This window comes from Paroedura picta, chromosome 6, assembly GCF_049243985.1.
Source record: "Paroedura picta isolate Pp20150507F chromosome 6, Ppicta_v3.0, whole genome shotgun sequence".
Classification (NCBI taxonomy): domain Eukaryota; kingdom Metazoa; phylum Chordata; class Lepidosauria; order Squamata; family Gekkonidae; genus Paroedura; species Paroedura picta.
The window spans coordinates 34,745,322-34,761,393 of NC_135374.1; the positions used below are offsets into that span (position 1 = coordinate 34,745,322).

General features: G+C 43.6%; 1 long non-coding RNA gene across 1 annotated transcript in view; it reads left to right on the forward strand.

Moving 5' to 3' along the window:
* Nucleotides 1-16,072, forward strand: part of LOC143839722 (uncharacterized) — a 74,085-nt gene that overhangs the window by 46,642 nt on the left and 11,371 nt on the right. The window contains exon 4 of the long non-coding RNA XR_013231830.1: nucleotides 9,283-9,540. This is a non-coding gene — a long non-coding RNA (uncharacterized LOC143839722). The remainder of the gene's footprint in view (nucleotides 1-9,282; nucleotides 9,541-16,072) is intronic.

Here is a 16,072-nt window from a genome sequence, read left to right on the forward strand (position 1 = left end):
AGTGAAAAGCAGGGCACAAAACCAGTTATTTTTCTTATCACTGTATGGATTTACGCAGAGCTCTCAGTGATGGTGACAACTTCAGCATCAGTGGTGAAGATCATTGTTTAGAGCTGGGCCATCTCCAGTACATTCTATCTTCTGGAAAAGGCTTACCAAGAAGTGCCCAGCAGTACATCCATGATCCTGATATGAGCGATGCCTTCCCAAATGACTGGGAATTCTCCTGAAACTTCCAGTGATAGTTGCCAATGGTGATCATAGTTTCTCAATGCTGAAGCTCATCAAAATTTTGATCTATCATGGGAGATGAGAGATTCCCATTACTTGGTATCATATCCATTGAGAATGATACCATACAAAACCTTGATCCTTCGACCACTGTATTAGAATTCGCACAAGCCAAAGCTCAAAAAAAACTATTTGGACCAGTGGCAGTAAACTGGACAACACAACAGAACTATCACAGTTCATTAGATTTACATACTCGTTTGTAACAGACAGTTTTAAGAGATGAAAATAATGGTAAAATATTTTCTAACCATTCTGCCACATTTGGACATGGTAAAGTCACAATCATCCTCTGAGCTGGTCCCCTGAAATTTTGGTGCTCCCCCAGCAGCCGGCTCAAGGTTGACTCAGCCTTCCATCCTTCCGAGGTCGTTAAAATAAGTACCCAGCTTGTTACGGGGTAAACGGTAATGACTGGGGAAGGCACTGGCAAGGCCACCCTGTTTTGAGTCTGCCATGAAGGGTCAGACATGACTCGGTGCTTGCACAGGGGATACCTTTGCCTTTACCTCAGCTTCACAACACAGGTGGTCAGCTGTCTAGCCTTTCTCTAAAGCTTATTCTGAAAAGCAGAGTATAAAAACCTAAATAAATCCACATTTTTATATATCCATATTTCAGTAGTTTATATGCAGACTGAATTGTCAAAGAAAGTATCACTTTAAAAAAGTTTCTCCTTATTTCCTCAAGTATGCCGCAAAGGTACACTTGCCATGAGGCTGTCTGTTTCAGCATGTGTATTTACAGGATCCACATTCTTTTGCTCATCAGAGCAGCTTGCCTTGGTCTTTTTCCCTTCATGCTGAAATTGCCCATAAACATTTCCATTTTTAGACTTGCTATAATGTGTACTTATCACGGGAAAGAAGAGTTTGGTTAATAATTACTGTCAACCATGAACAGTGATGTAATCACTTTATACCATTTAATGTCTTCTGCTATAATTCTAATCAGACTGTTTCCACTGCAATGCCATGTCAACAATTTTTTTATAAAGCAAAATGCTTCAGAAAAAAATTAATTTAGTGCACATTGCTGGTCTTCTCTCTCCTTCCAGTCAGTAAAAGAGCATGCCCTGTTCTAGAGCCTGTGACTCATAGACATTATTCAGATTAAAGATCACTGGTAGACCAATTTTGAACATAGTATGAAGTTGTCTCTTTCAAAGGACTAATTGCAGTACTTCTAATGCATAACTTTTCATTGCAACATTATAACAAAAGGTGGTGGTTCAATCTTCTGTGCTCAGCAGTGAAACAGTAGTTGATTGGATAAACACCAGCAACTGTCTGCCATTCTGCAATGCTTTAAAATTTTCCATTGCAACCCATGAAGCAACCTACATGCTTGGTGCCATGCTGACTGGTTCAACCCTTCCCTCCATTTTAAGGCACAAGACCTTACTATTTTTCCATGTTCTCAGTGCTGTTTATTTACTTAGGTGATTGACAGTATTTTCTTACCTAACTTGGATAGGCATAAAATGCTGGTTGCTCTGACATGTGGGGAAAACTTTACAATGCCTGAGTGCTAAGGTCTTCAGAATAAAGACAGGATGGCATTTTCAGCATGGAATTTCATGATCTATTGGCCTTTTAAAGCTCCAATGTAAACAAAAGTGGTCACATTTTAAGTCCTATTGAGATCAGTGGGACACTTTAAAGCCAGTCTAATTAAAGTGAAACTCATGTAAATTCCTTTGAAATTAATGGGAGTTAAATATTCACGTGAGCCCTTTAGTTCCCCAGACTGCAATAGGACTTAACTATGAACTACAGTTAATATTCAGTTCCATGGCTGTTTGACTAGCAGGTGGCGACTATCCCAGTAATGACACGAACCCAGTTTTGGCAACAAATTGGCCGCAGCCGTTTATTAACCTGGACCCCTCCCAACGGAGGGTTGGCCCGAATGCCGGTAAAGGGAGCCTACCCTCGTCAGCCGTCGGGCTGACCACTGAAACCGCGGCGCTCCGGCTCCATGCCTCGCTCCCAGCCGGGAGGATGGGACGCCTTCTGCTGTGGGATCCCTGGGAAGCGACATTGGAGGACCCAGGGGCATCCGCCTCCATTAGGTCCCCTATCCGCTTGGCCCCGGGCCCTGGCCTCCCAGCCGGGTAGGCCGCGCCCGGTTAACGGCCAGTCTCATTAGTGAGACCCCCTACTCTGGGGAGTCCCATGCGCAGACGGGCTCCCCGCCAACAGGCTCCCTACCTGGCATAACCCGTGACTGCAACGAACTTTAGCGAAATAAAACAAGTGGGAGGGGATGGGAGGGTAGCTGTCCGGGCGGCGTCATTGGAGCGAAAGGGGGCGGGCTGCCTGCTCCAGGCCTTTTTAAATCCGGCAGCTCTGCCCCTTGCACGCTGCGCTGCAGCGTGGCCAGATGACGCAACTGGGTCCACGCCACTTCCAGGCACCCCTGCCGTGTCAATGGCGGCCGCGCTTATTCACGGTCGCTATTTATTTTGTTTTCAGAATGCAGCTGCTTGGGCTGGGATTGAACAGGTTTTCTGCTTTTCACAGATGTCCAGTGAAAATTATCACTTGATTTGATTGCATGCTGCTTACACTAGGACCTAAGGAGAGATTAGGTGCTTTTCTTCCTTATTTTCCACCTAGTTCCCCAGTGAACACCTGTCTGAATTAGAGACACCTAGACAGATTGTTCTTAGAGACTTCAACATTCATGCCTAGCAAGGGATTGTGGATTCCAAGGTCTCTGTGGAAGTTTGAAGGCTGAAGTTTTTAGAAGCTATTGAAAATGTCGTCCCTCTCCTATCTTTGGTCAGAACCTGTCCCTGTGGTCAGAACCTTTGGTCAGAACCTTGCCATCGACTTGGGTGAATTGAAGAGGGTGGGAGAAATCTAGAACGATGCTGGCCGAAAACTCATGATGAATCTGACAGAGCATGCTATATATAATCCCCTTGAAGACTTATGAAGGAGCAGTGACAGCAGCAAAGAAATGCTGCCTCTGTTATCTTTGTTTCAGCTAGTTCATGACCATCTTAGTTGTTTAGAGTATTTCAGCATCTTAAATCTTAATCTTAAATGAGCCTTTATTCTTAGGAATGAATGATTATTTGTGATGCCTTTGCAAACTATTTGCAGATGAAACATCACAAATACATTCTGATCGGAATGCTTGTAACGGCTCAGACAAAAAAAGTCTAATACTTTATGTGGTCCATTTATGGACCAATTACTGAGACAGGTTTTGGCAGGAGTCTCAAATCTGTGAAGGCCATTTCTTGGGTTAGGGATCCTTGCCCATCCTGGTTGCTATATGGTCCTCTTAAATCAATAACTGACTCAAGCTGCCTTCCCTCAGTTACTCAAAGATATTGTTGTCCATTTACTGCTTTAAAAAATCCCTATCAAAAATGACATGGCCAATCACTGCTCAGTCTTTAATTTGTGCTTTCTGGACAAAGGGATTGACAGGGGCAGTTGTGGATTAACTCCATTTCTTCTGGGATAACTGATTTTCTCTGGACCCTTTTCAAGTCTACTTTCAGGCCAGACTATGGGTGCTGATGGTTTTAGTTAATGATCTTTTTGAATGTAGCCAGAGATCAATAGAAATTTTGTTGCTCATAATGGATTTATATGCAGCCTTTGATACAGTGGACCATGCCATCTTGTTGAAGTATTTAGAATCAGAAGTAAATACCTGGGACTATGCTTTAGATTTGTTTGAATTATTCTTTATAGACTGGAATCAAATGAGTGCTGTCACAGTCCAGTTGTCATCAGTATGGACATGTCCTATGAGGATACACAAGGAACAGTCATAACCCCCTGCTATCTTTATATACAAACCTTAGGTAAACTAATTTATAGTTCTGGAGTTGATTGTCATCAATTTGTTAATAAATGCAGCTAAGACCAAAGTTCTAGCCACCCATTGATGCAGTGGAGGAGCCAGGCAGAGAAGTAGGACACAATGGTGGGATGAACTCAGCATTATGGATGGCAGGAGCTTAGCACATGGGGCAGGGCGGGGAGGCATATGGGACACTTTAAAAGGGGCCCAGCCTCCTTTGCCTGAGCCACCACTGGGACAACTTCCCTCCCACCCACTCTATTATGTTGGCTAATAATGTTTACCCAGTATACTATTTACCCAGTATATTAGCCTAGTATATTATACCCAGTATACTGTTTACCCAGTATATTAGCCCAGTATACCTGAGGGATCACCTCTCCACCAACACCCCTCAAAGAGCCTTGCGTTCTACCTCCTCCAACCTCCTGGTGGTCCCTGGCTCCAAGGAAGCCCGCTTGACCTCAACCAGGGCCAGAGCCTTTTCCATTCTGGCTCCCATCTGGTGGAACGAACTCCCAGAGGAGATCAGGGCCCTGTTAGAACTAAAGCAGTTCCACAGGGCCTGCAAAAGGGAGCTCCTCCACCAGGCATTTGGTTGAGGTCGACCTGTCCATCGCTTCCAATTGGCCCCCAAGACCTCCGCTCTGACCATGACTGTTAACAAATCCACTCAACCTCTGGGTCTCAGTATGAGTTGAGCTAAGGCTCTTGCAGTTTCACCTTCCTTTAATGTTATTGTTGTTATTGTTATTATGTAAATGTTATTGTTGTTGTTACCACCTTACTGTTACTTGAACTATTTTGTTGTTTCATGTAAACCACCCTGAGCCTTCGGGGAGGGAGGTATATAAATACAATAAATAAAATAAATAAAAGTTTTGAATAGGCCGCTCTCATGTGTATTTTATCTGCTTTTCATCACAGCTGGGAATTTTACATGGGATGGAGCCTGTTTGGGGGGAGTTTGGTCTGCGCATCGAACTCTCCAAAATAGGGGCCTCCTTAAGAGACGGCAAGTCTGAAAGCAGGGCTGACCCAGCAGGGGAGGCAGAGAGCTTGCAGTGCCCAATTTTTATGCCAATAAAGGTACTCTGAATCTGAATCTGCCCAATTGCCTGGGATTGGACCAAGGGAAGTGGCTGCCTCTCCTTGGCACCCAAGGGTTTACAGTGCCAGATGGCTAGGGTGGGACCAAGGGAAGTGTGCACTTCCTCTTGGCACCCCAGGTGGACGCTTACCTACTTTGGAAATCCAGTGGCAAGGGGACCTGTGTTCCTGGCAGGGGAACCAGCTGGGAACTGAGGTCCAGGTTCTTGTGGTCATTTGACTGCAGTTCAGACTCCCTTTTCCATTCTGTTCCAACACTCTTGCAGAGTTGATAATAAAGCTGTGGCCTTGTTTAAGCCAACAGAAATGGGTACACATCTTCCTTAAACCCAAATTACCCTCCTGCAATTCAACAACTTGCTCTGCATCTCTTCATCCAAATCACCTTGTGATGCAGTAGATGTTTTGAACCACTGCCAAGAGTGAATAGATTGAAACTGAATGCTGACAAGATGGGTAATGCTGGTGGAACAATGGAGATTTTAAAGGACATTATACTTCCTATGTTTGATGGCATTGGGCTGACCTTTGTTAATTCAGTTAGGTGCCCAGGGGTCATAATGCTAGATTCAGGTAGGTAAGGCTGACTGCTTGACCAGAACAGCACTATCAGGGCTGTGGTGAGCCCAAGGTCACCCAGCTGGCTGCATGTGGGGAATCGCTAGTTTAGAATCTGTCGCTTTTAACCAATACACCATGTTGGCAACTAGATGAATGAAGGATTTAAGCATGGCTATCCGAGTCTGCTGGATAGCACTGTCAATTGTCAAACATTTTTGGACTGTAGTAGCTATCAATAGGATTACATTATTAAATACATAAAATGTCCTTCATATATGATTCTGTAAATGCCATTTTTTGAATAATTATTTTCACTACCACTGCAGACAGATCACAATACAAAGGTCTTATATCAACACATTATATCATCCCATGATCCTAGCTATTAAAGCATATTGTCTTTCAAATGGGATTGTAATGACTTGTGGGTAAAATGAGATACACATTTACAACTTTAGAAATTGTTATGCTGTTGTAGAGGTTTCACAACAATTGTGCATGCCACGAAGCCTCAATTTGGACAATATTGGTCCACTTATTACAATTGCTATTGCTTGACATTGCCAGTCTTTGGAGATAGTCTGACTTGTTTTGGGTTTGTGGGTAATAATATGGAGTGGAGGTTACCCATGATAAGAGTGTGCCAAGTAAGAACAAAGGAATGGAGCTTGATAGTCATCAAGGTTCTTTCCCACCCACCCCTGTTTTGACGTTGAAGCTAAAAGGTAGATGTATTGTCCTTCGAATATAATAATCCAGCAAAACACATAAAAAAACTGAACAGCTTCAATTATTACCTTTTCACGTTGCTGTCTATAAAGATTGATTATATGGAACTTTTTAAGCCTCTGTTTTGTTTTGTTTTTAAATCACCATGCCAGTCAACTGTGAACTACTGTCAAGTCTCCTTTATCTGTATAAAATTGTTTTTGTCACCTAGGCTGATTCGGATGGTTGCAGTAAGACTTGGAAAATGATACAATTAGATTCATATTCTTTTTAACAATATATAACTGAGAAGGGGGAAAGCACTTTGTAAAAAAAACATACACCCTCATTCTTTGCATCTCCATAATGACAAAAAGTGGAATTTCTGGTGTGTGTATGTGTGTGTAAGGGGGGGGGGGGTAAATGCTATTGTAAGCAGTCTTGTGCATAGCAGAAGCAGAATAGAAACCAGAGGCATGAACTCCAGAGGTGTTAGAGGCATGAACTCCAGAGATTTTTATTGTTGATGTTGCATGGATTGGTACATTGGATGGGCTTATTATACATCATATGTATATACCTCTCATTGTTACAAGTGTATGGTATTTTATTGCTTATGTAAGAAGATTTTGCTTTTTGCTAAGATTTCTAAGAAGATTCAAAACATCACTATGCATTGCAATTTAAAATGTTTAAAAAATCATTTAGGCTGGGGGACCCTTCATTTTACAGAGAGAAACTTCTTTGTTGATATCGGTGATCAGGGCTGGCCTCTCTTTGCTGGGAAGACCAGTCCTCCAGTTGGCACCTATCTATGAGTAACAGGAAAGTCAAAGGAGAGATCATGGGGAGGTCAGCTGTTTATATGAGAAAAGTCATGAGGAGGGAATCTGTGAAACGAGGGAGCTGACCTGTCCATCCAATTCAGAGAGATGTCAGACGCCTGGCGGTGGCAAATGAAAACGAAACAAGGTCAAAGATATTGTATTGCATTTGCTCCACAGAAGGTATTATAGATAGTTCTGACCACCAAACAATTTTGAAAATAAATAGGGCACTTTAATTCTAAAGGCTAGGGTAAGTCACATATATATGAATTTTTCATGATTCACTTCTTGTACATTTCACATTTTCACTGTTTAGCATATATATAAACAAAGCACAACTGAATGGATTCAAGTTTATTGAAACCAGAATGTTTTGATCCAATCTGGTATGGTATTACTTAAGTATATTTTTTGTTGTGGCATTTTGTGGCATTGTTATCATGTTTAATATATTTATCACAGAAACAATGTCATAAGTAAGGCTTACTATAGAGAACAATTTAAAAAGTGAATTTTGCCTTTTAATAAATAACAGGCAGAGACCAGCATGGAAGTTGCAGGGAGGAAGTATCCCATTTCCCCCTGCCTTTCTTTCTTTCCTTCCCTCTCTCCCAGCCCTTTTCTGTCACACATACCCCTTCACCTTCTGTCTCCCTTACCTGTTCACTGCCACTTATGCCCCCTCACTTCTGTCTGCTCCACTCGCCTCCAGCCAGCCGAAGAGTGTTGTTTGGTAGGTCTTTATGGGGAGGTGCATTTTTTTTTGCATTGATTGGTGGGGTGGCTGGAGGCAGCAGCAGCTTCCTTCCTCCTACTCCTAATTTGCCCAAGCTTCACAGTTGTTTTGCTATGGATGCTTTGTTGTCACCCTCAGAGGAGCAAGCCACAATGGCTCTTCTTCCCCCTTATTCCCTGAGATGGGTGAGACCAAGACTATTCTTCCCCACCTGCTTGAAACTTGGCCAAGGGGGATAGCAGCAACACTAGGCTCATCATCTGCAGTGGCCTGACAGTATGCAATTGGTCTGCAAGCCAGCAGGTTATCTCAAGTTAGGTTATCTCAAGTTATCTCAAGTTAGGAGAAAAGTCTGTGTTCTGCCAGTGTAGCCCCAATCTGCAGATTTAGATATGTGTAGATGGGGAGGCCAAATATGTTTATTAGACATATAGATATAATGGGCTGATGCACAGTGGAGTTTATCAAGTATCTGTTATAGTAACAGGTAGCTGGATGCTATCTTGCATTCCCAGAACAAAAGCAAGTTGAACTTTGCTGTCATAAATATATTTGGGGCTTGCATTTAGGAATTAACTAATTGAAAGGCAAGCTGAATGACCTCTTTTATTGATCTCAGGAGGATAGCTAATCCAAATGAAATTTACTCTGGCATTTGAATCCAAGCCAGCTAAGCATGTTCTTTTTTCATGGCAGTTGTGATATCTGCAGGTGTGATACACTGCAGTTCTCATTCCATGCATTTCTATTTTTCCCTGGGTTATTTAAGGAGTTATAGAGAGGGCAGGAAAGGGAGAGAGTGATTCAAGTCAGGATCCAATCTGTAAACCGCTCCGCGGTTATTAAATAAAAGAGTAAGGGCAAGTTGGGAGGAGTTAGGGCGGACTCTGTCTGGGATAAAAACTCGGAGGGGCGAATCCTGGAGCTTTGCGGCTCCTGATTCACCCCTCCGAGTGTCAATCCAGGACCAAGGAGGCAATGGGGAGGCACGCAAAGCGACAGGGGCTGGGACAATGTGCCCCTTTTCCGCCACCCTTCGGCGCCCCTCACCGCTGATGCCCGGAGCTTGCCTGTCGCCACCGCCGCCGCCGCTTCCGGGCCGTTCCTGCTCCCACACAGGCCTCCCCTAGTGTCGCCGCCCTTCCCAGCATTTCGCCGCCGCCGCCCGGGCCTCGCCTGCTGCCGCCGCCCTTATACCGCTGTTGTCGCTCCCTCCCACAGCTCCCCCACCGCCGCCGGCCTGCAAGCCGCTCCCAGAGCCGAGCCCCAGCCTTCAGAGGTCCTCCTGCTGCCTGCCGACACAATGAGCCCACCTCCGAGCCGCAGCCCGCCATTCAAAATGGCCGCCGACATGTGGACGCCGCTGTCCAGCCGCTACAAGATCCATGGCCCTGCCTTATGACATCCTCCTGCTGCCCGCTGACATGAAGAGCCCGCCGCTGAGCCGCGCCGACATGCCAGCTCCTCCAGCTCCAACAGGTTTGTTTCCCTGCCTCACGCTGCCCTTGCCTCTTCATCACTCTGCCCCAGGCTCACTACTTACTCCCCACCATCCACCCGGTGTCCACCCCACCAAACGCCCAGGGATCCCTGCCATGCTGCACGCAGCTGCCGATGCGCCCGCAGCCTACAGGGCTGTGTCCAGGGATTCCTGCCTGTCCCCCCGGGGAGGGGGAGCGCCTGCTAGCGCCCATTGTATTTTAGGTACAATGGGCTTTACATCTAGTGTGGGAATAAAACAGCTAAAAGAAAAATGCTGAAAATGCTGGAGAATGGCAGAGAGTAGGTTTTAGTTTCTGTAAACCATGTATCCACGTGTTCATTCCATACTATCCTATTTTGGAAAATGGTGAGGCACTAACTCAGGGGTCTTCAATAGGTTTCTTGGCTGATAATGCAAGAAACAAATATAGAAACAAATAGAGCCCATTCTGCACGCATAGGATAATGCACTTTCAATGTGCTTTCCTGTGCGGCACAGGAAAATCAGCTTCTAAAATGCATTGAAAGTGCATTATCTATTGTGTGCAGTCTAGGCCTAGGACTAGAATTAGCAGCCAGGACTCATCGTGGCCACCTTTGATAACATGGGGCAGCCAATGAAGACAACGGTGAGTGGGAGCTGCTGGAACACATGAGGCCTTGTGTCATGCATGGGAGGTGGAGTGCAGGTGACCAGCAGAGATACGACCACAGCCTACCCAGCTGGGAGGGCAGGGACTCATAGCCAAGTAGCCAAGAGGTACCAAGAGGAGGTGGACACCTGGTGGGCCCCGCTATGGCTGCTTCCCTGTGAGGGATTTCAGATGCATAGGGCCTGCTCTCCCGGCTGGGATGAAGCTGGTCTCAGGGCATCCAGGGACCCATGGGTTAAGTAGTCAGATGGCTGAGGGGTCAGGTTTCCTTCCATGCTGGGCCAACCCTCTGGAGGGAGGCATAATAATAAATGGCTGCAGCCATAGTAATGCCAATGCAAGTCATGTATTAATTGGCAGAAATGCCATCCTCCTAATCAATAACCATTGAATGATTTAAAAATATGTGTTCTTTAAAAGCTATTTCAAAGGATTTTTCTTCCTTTTGCTTAACAGATTCATTTCTGTTGCTCTTTCTTGGCTTTCTGTAATAGAGGAAGAGAAATTTGATGAGCCCCCTGAGACATCTACTGCTCACAAAGCACCTGATTTTTGGTTGTTATGATCTGAAGGGATTTCTGGAGGCTTTGTTTGTTGGCCTTTAGTTCACACTATGAAAGAGAATGCTTGGTGGAGGGTGTGTGTGTGTCATTGATCAGGTTCAGCAGTAGGGATGCCAGATCCCCTAGAATTATAGCTCATTTCCAGACTAAAGAGATCTGTTCCCGTGGAGTAAATGGCTGCTCTGGAGTGTGGGCTCCATAGCATTTTATTTCACTGTAGTCCTTCTCCATTCCAAATCACACCCACTTCTAGCTCCATCCCCAAAGTATTCAGGTATTTCCCAACCCAGAGCTGGCAACCCTATTCAGCAGCATTGCTTTTATGTTATTCAACCTTTTAAGGCTATAAACCAAGTAGCAGGTAGAACTTTGGTATAGGAGTAGATGATATGAAGTCATTTCTTCCCTCCACATGAGGACTGTCACCAGATTTTAATCATCTGCACAAGAATATGATTAATAATGGCTATTTTTAGTTTGTGAAAGGCTTCACCTCCCATGATTTCTGCAGCTGGTAAGGCATAATGCAGTTTGCCGCAGTAAACTGTATAATGTTTAAAGCATTCAACATACAATATCTCACTATATAGGCCTGAAAGACCATCTGGTATTATTGTAATACCAGACCCAAAACAGTAAACAATATTATTCTATACTCTTCCATTTCCCCCTCATAAAACACTCCTGTGATGTGGAAGACAGAGAGAAAGAGAGTAACTAGATCAAGGTTAACCAAAAAGTATCTGTGGATCTGAACCTGGTCTTCCTCAATCCTAGGCCAGTATATTAAAACACTAGCTGAGATTTGTACCAAGAACTCTCCAGTTCACAAATTATTGAGGCATCACAATAAAGTTAAAACAGATCCAGATTCTTCTTTTTAGATTTTTAAAGTGATCTCTCACCTGCTAGAAAACAGGCATGCCTCCTTTTATTTCAAAAGGTGGCTGAAGATTGATATGATTTGGCAAGAAAACTATCAGAGAGAGTTCATATTTTAATGGGTTTAAATAGACAATAATTCAGAATGGTTTCTCATTTCTCCCTGCTATTGAAAAAGTGCTGAAAAGTAAAAGGGACAACATGGGAAGAAACTATTTCTAGACACAAATGTTCTCTTCAGTCTAAAAAGAATAGTAACTTTCAAGTGACGAGAAAGAGAATCTCTTATCAGAAAATTAAAATAAGGGCATATCTACACAGGGTGTCAGATCATTTCATACCTGTTTGCTTCTTTGTACTTTCTGAAGTTCAACCAAGCATCAAAGCATTGCTCTGCATGAGAGAAGAGGGAACTGGAAGGTCAATTTCAAGAAAGGAAAAATCTGTAAAACAGCTTTATCTCTTCGGTCTTCCAATACTTTCTATTAAAAACTGGGTGATGTGCATATAGAAAGGTCAACAAGATTTTAGTTAGTTCTCACTGCATTGTTCATTTTACATAGTATACTGTTAATTGTTTCTTTGATTTCATAATCCACTTTTGGTTCATTGCTTATTATATGTATTTTACTATTTCATTATATACAATATGCTGTCTAGTAAGCATGCTTGAACACCTGCCAGTTTGGCTTAAGTCTCATGCATCAATGGTGATCAGACAGCAAGTTAATTAATAGAATGTTTGCAACCTGCTCATGTGTATTGAGAGAAACAGGCTACTTTTGCAAGCAGAAACCAACTCTTACCTGATGAAGGATCCAATGGGAGTCAGCTTTTAATCTTCTGCTGGGGAAATTTTCCCATGTACCCAGGAAAGCTGGGTTTGAGATGTGGGAGAGGCAGAATTAGGAGATAAATTCCGGCTGCTGAACAGGAAAACAAGTTGAAAATTTTGCTGCCTTCTAGACTGGCTGAGATGCAGAAAATTTAGGAAGGGTATTCAGAAGTTTAACTGAATAGAATCATAGAATCATAGAATCATAGAATCATAGAATCATAGAATCATAGAATCATAGAGTTGGAAGGGGCCATACAGGCCATCTAGTCCAACCCCCTGCTCAACGCAGGATTAGCCCTAAGCATCCTAAAGCATCCAAGAAAAGTGTGTATCCAACCTTTGCTAGAAGACTGCCAGTGAGGGGGAGCTCACCACCTCCTTAGGCAGCCTAGTCCACTGCTGAACTACTCTGACTGTGAAATTTTTTTTCCTGATATCTAGCCTATATCGTTGTACTTGAAGTTTAAACCCATTACTGCGTGTCCTCTCCTCTGCAGCCAACAGAAACAGCATCCTGCCCTCCTCCAAGTGACAACCTTTCAAATACTTAAAGAGGGCTATCATGTCCCCTCTCAACCTTCTTTTCTCCAGGCTGAACATTCCCAAGTCCCTCAACCTATCTTCATAGGGCTTGGTCCCTTGGTCCCAGATCATCTTCGTCACTCTCCTCTGTACCCTTTCAATTTTATCTACGTCCTTCTTGAAGTGAGGCCTCCAGAACTGCACACAGTACTCCAGGTGTGGTCTGACCAGTGCCGTATACAATGGGACTATGACATCTTGTGATTTTGATGTCATGCCTCTGTTGATACATCCCAAAATGGCATTTGCCTATTTTACCGCTGTATCACACTGCCTGCTCATGTTTAGTTTACAATCCACAAGTACCCCAAGGTCTGAAATATGTTATGTTCTCCCCACTCCAAAACCTTAGCTTGGACTGGAGAAGAAAGGAAAGAAATAAACTCTTTCTCTTTTCTTTCTTGTGTTAGGGAGCTTAGAAGCATTGCTTCTGACCCTACCCAGCTTGAATGAATGAGAAAAAAGAAATGAGCTCTTTTTCCCCAACCATTTGGAATGATGATATAAAAGACTTTCTTTCTTATGCTACCCAACTTGGAGGGGAGGGGAGAGAAATTAACAGTTTCTCTTCTCCTTTCTCAGCTTTACCGTGCAGTTATTTTGTTGTATGGGTGAGGTCAGAACCCTGCTCCTGTTTGTTTATTTTTATGTATTTATTTAAACTGTCTTAAGATGAGAGCAATATACCAGCACAAATATATATATATATATATATATATATATATATATATATATATATATATATGGGATTGGTTTAGCTATATGAGTTTTTTGCTGAGTTTGGATCAGTATGGGAAAAATTAGTGACAAAGAATGTTTTAAATGTGGTGTGTGTGCTGTTTAAAATGTTAAAAGTTGTGTGTCCTCAGAATGATATCAAAGGAGGAGCTGGGAAATGCCTCTTTCTTCAAGCAGGAAGGATTGGAAATGGGCAAGTCTCCTCCAGTCCTTGGGGCAGAATGAATGAGTGAGTGAGTGAGTGAGAGAGGCTGATTATTCATGGCAGTAGCTGTGCCGGGCCCCTGCTGGTTGCTTGTGGTGGGGTGGCATGCCCCGCCACTTCCTGAGTACATGCAGGGGGTGGAATCCCCCAGCGCACATGGATTGCCTGAAGTTGTGTGTGCACATGGACAATGCTGGGGCTGGAAAAGGCCATTACACTGCGCAGCGGCAGAGGGGGAGAGTTGAGGGCATGGGGGTCCCACTGAACAACACTGGGGGAGTTGTGTGAAACTACCCATCCATCCGGGAAGGTGCAGTGTCCCTACAGGGATTATGCAAAGGCCCAGCCAGGCAGGGCTACAACTGGCAACCATGGCAACACAGGAAATATCCACGTTCCCTTACCATAGGCCATCCAAGGCCCTGAGTCGGACCAGGGCTGGGCAGCAGCTGGGATGGCAGTGATGTCATGCATACTCAGGGATTGGCCCCACTGCCCCACTGCAACCAGTCCAAACCTTCCACCCCATGCATAACTGGTCAGAGAGAGGTAGTGCAGGAGCCAGGTTCAGCAGGTTTTGCAGGGCAGGATGACCCCCTTTCCCTGTAGTTGATCCTGCATGAAGACCCAGAATGGCAGAGACAGTGCTCCCTTCCCTAATGAGGGATTGTGGCACTCAGTGTGTTCAGAGGTTCCTCCCTGGGGTTGCTGAGCCTCCCCAAGGTGAGGCATACAGCTGCAAGCTGGGTGGAGGGGTGAAGAAGTGTAGTAACTGCCACTACTGAGCATGCTTCCTGTACTTCTGGCTGCAGCTTCCTTGCAGTACTGAGCCAGCAGGTAGGCATGTGTGGTACTGATGGTGTTCTCCTCCCAGCATGTGAACTTGGTTGGTTGCATGCTGGGAGGGGGTTTCACCAAATTCATATACACTGGGCTGCTGGCTTGCAGAACAGCAGTGCAAGGAACAAAGACACATTTTGCAGCATATCTCATTCCTCAATACTTATGTATATAGTACTTCACAGGGAGGCACTGGACCACATGAGAGGTTAGCAGTATGATACATCAGAGGATTTCACAATATGATATTATTTCCCTGTCATCCAGTACAATAACATTTGTTTCTAGATAAAGGTTTAAGCTTGTTAAGTCAATGAGCTTAAAAGGGTGAAAGTTTGCTTGGAATCACACTGCTCATCTTTCTTTAAAAACATACTTGTGCCATTCTTTGTGCCAAAGGAATGGAAAATAATGCTTAAAATGAACAATATGAAAGATAATAGTGCATTAAGTGATCTGAAATCTCTAGTAAAATGATAAATGGAAAAGTAAACATTTTTTGTTTCTCTGCACAATGTGGCGACTGAAGGAACTAACAGGTGTTAAATGACTCAGAGCAGACTTCACAAATTGTCTCCCAATATCAAAAGAAAAATGGTGAGCTGTGAAGGAAAAAGATAATTGGTAAAACTATTAGGAAGTTCTAGTCAAGTCTTCAATGTTTACATTCTGATTGAGCCTCAAACCAAGGCCCTTATGTCATCTACAGTTTACATTTAATTTATCACTTTTGTATAGCAAGAATCATCATCATTTAATTTATCATTAATTCAATTCCATAAATAAAATCATTATTTTGATTTCAGGGAGGTGGGTTAATTTGTTTTGCAGAAATGTCTGAATAGTGGCCAAATGGTAAATTCCAGGGGGCATTAAGAAAATATTACAGATTCCTCACCACATGTACATGATCACTTTTGCACACACCTACAATTTATTTGGAACTCAATCATACACTGCATGAGTGTTACTCATGCTAATATCAAAACTAGCATTTGCTCATCAGCTGGAGAGCTAAAATTTCAGCCCACATTCCTGTCATTTTTCAAGACACTGTTTGTGTAATCTCTGCAATCTGGAAGGTGTGGTATGGTTCTTGGTAACATTTGAAATCAATGAAATTTGTTTGTGAGGTTGCTTTATTTCAGTGTAACTGTTACCATGATACTTATATACATAAGAAAATTCGCGGTTTACTGAATCAGGGAAGTAGTCCAACTAGTGCAGC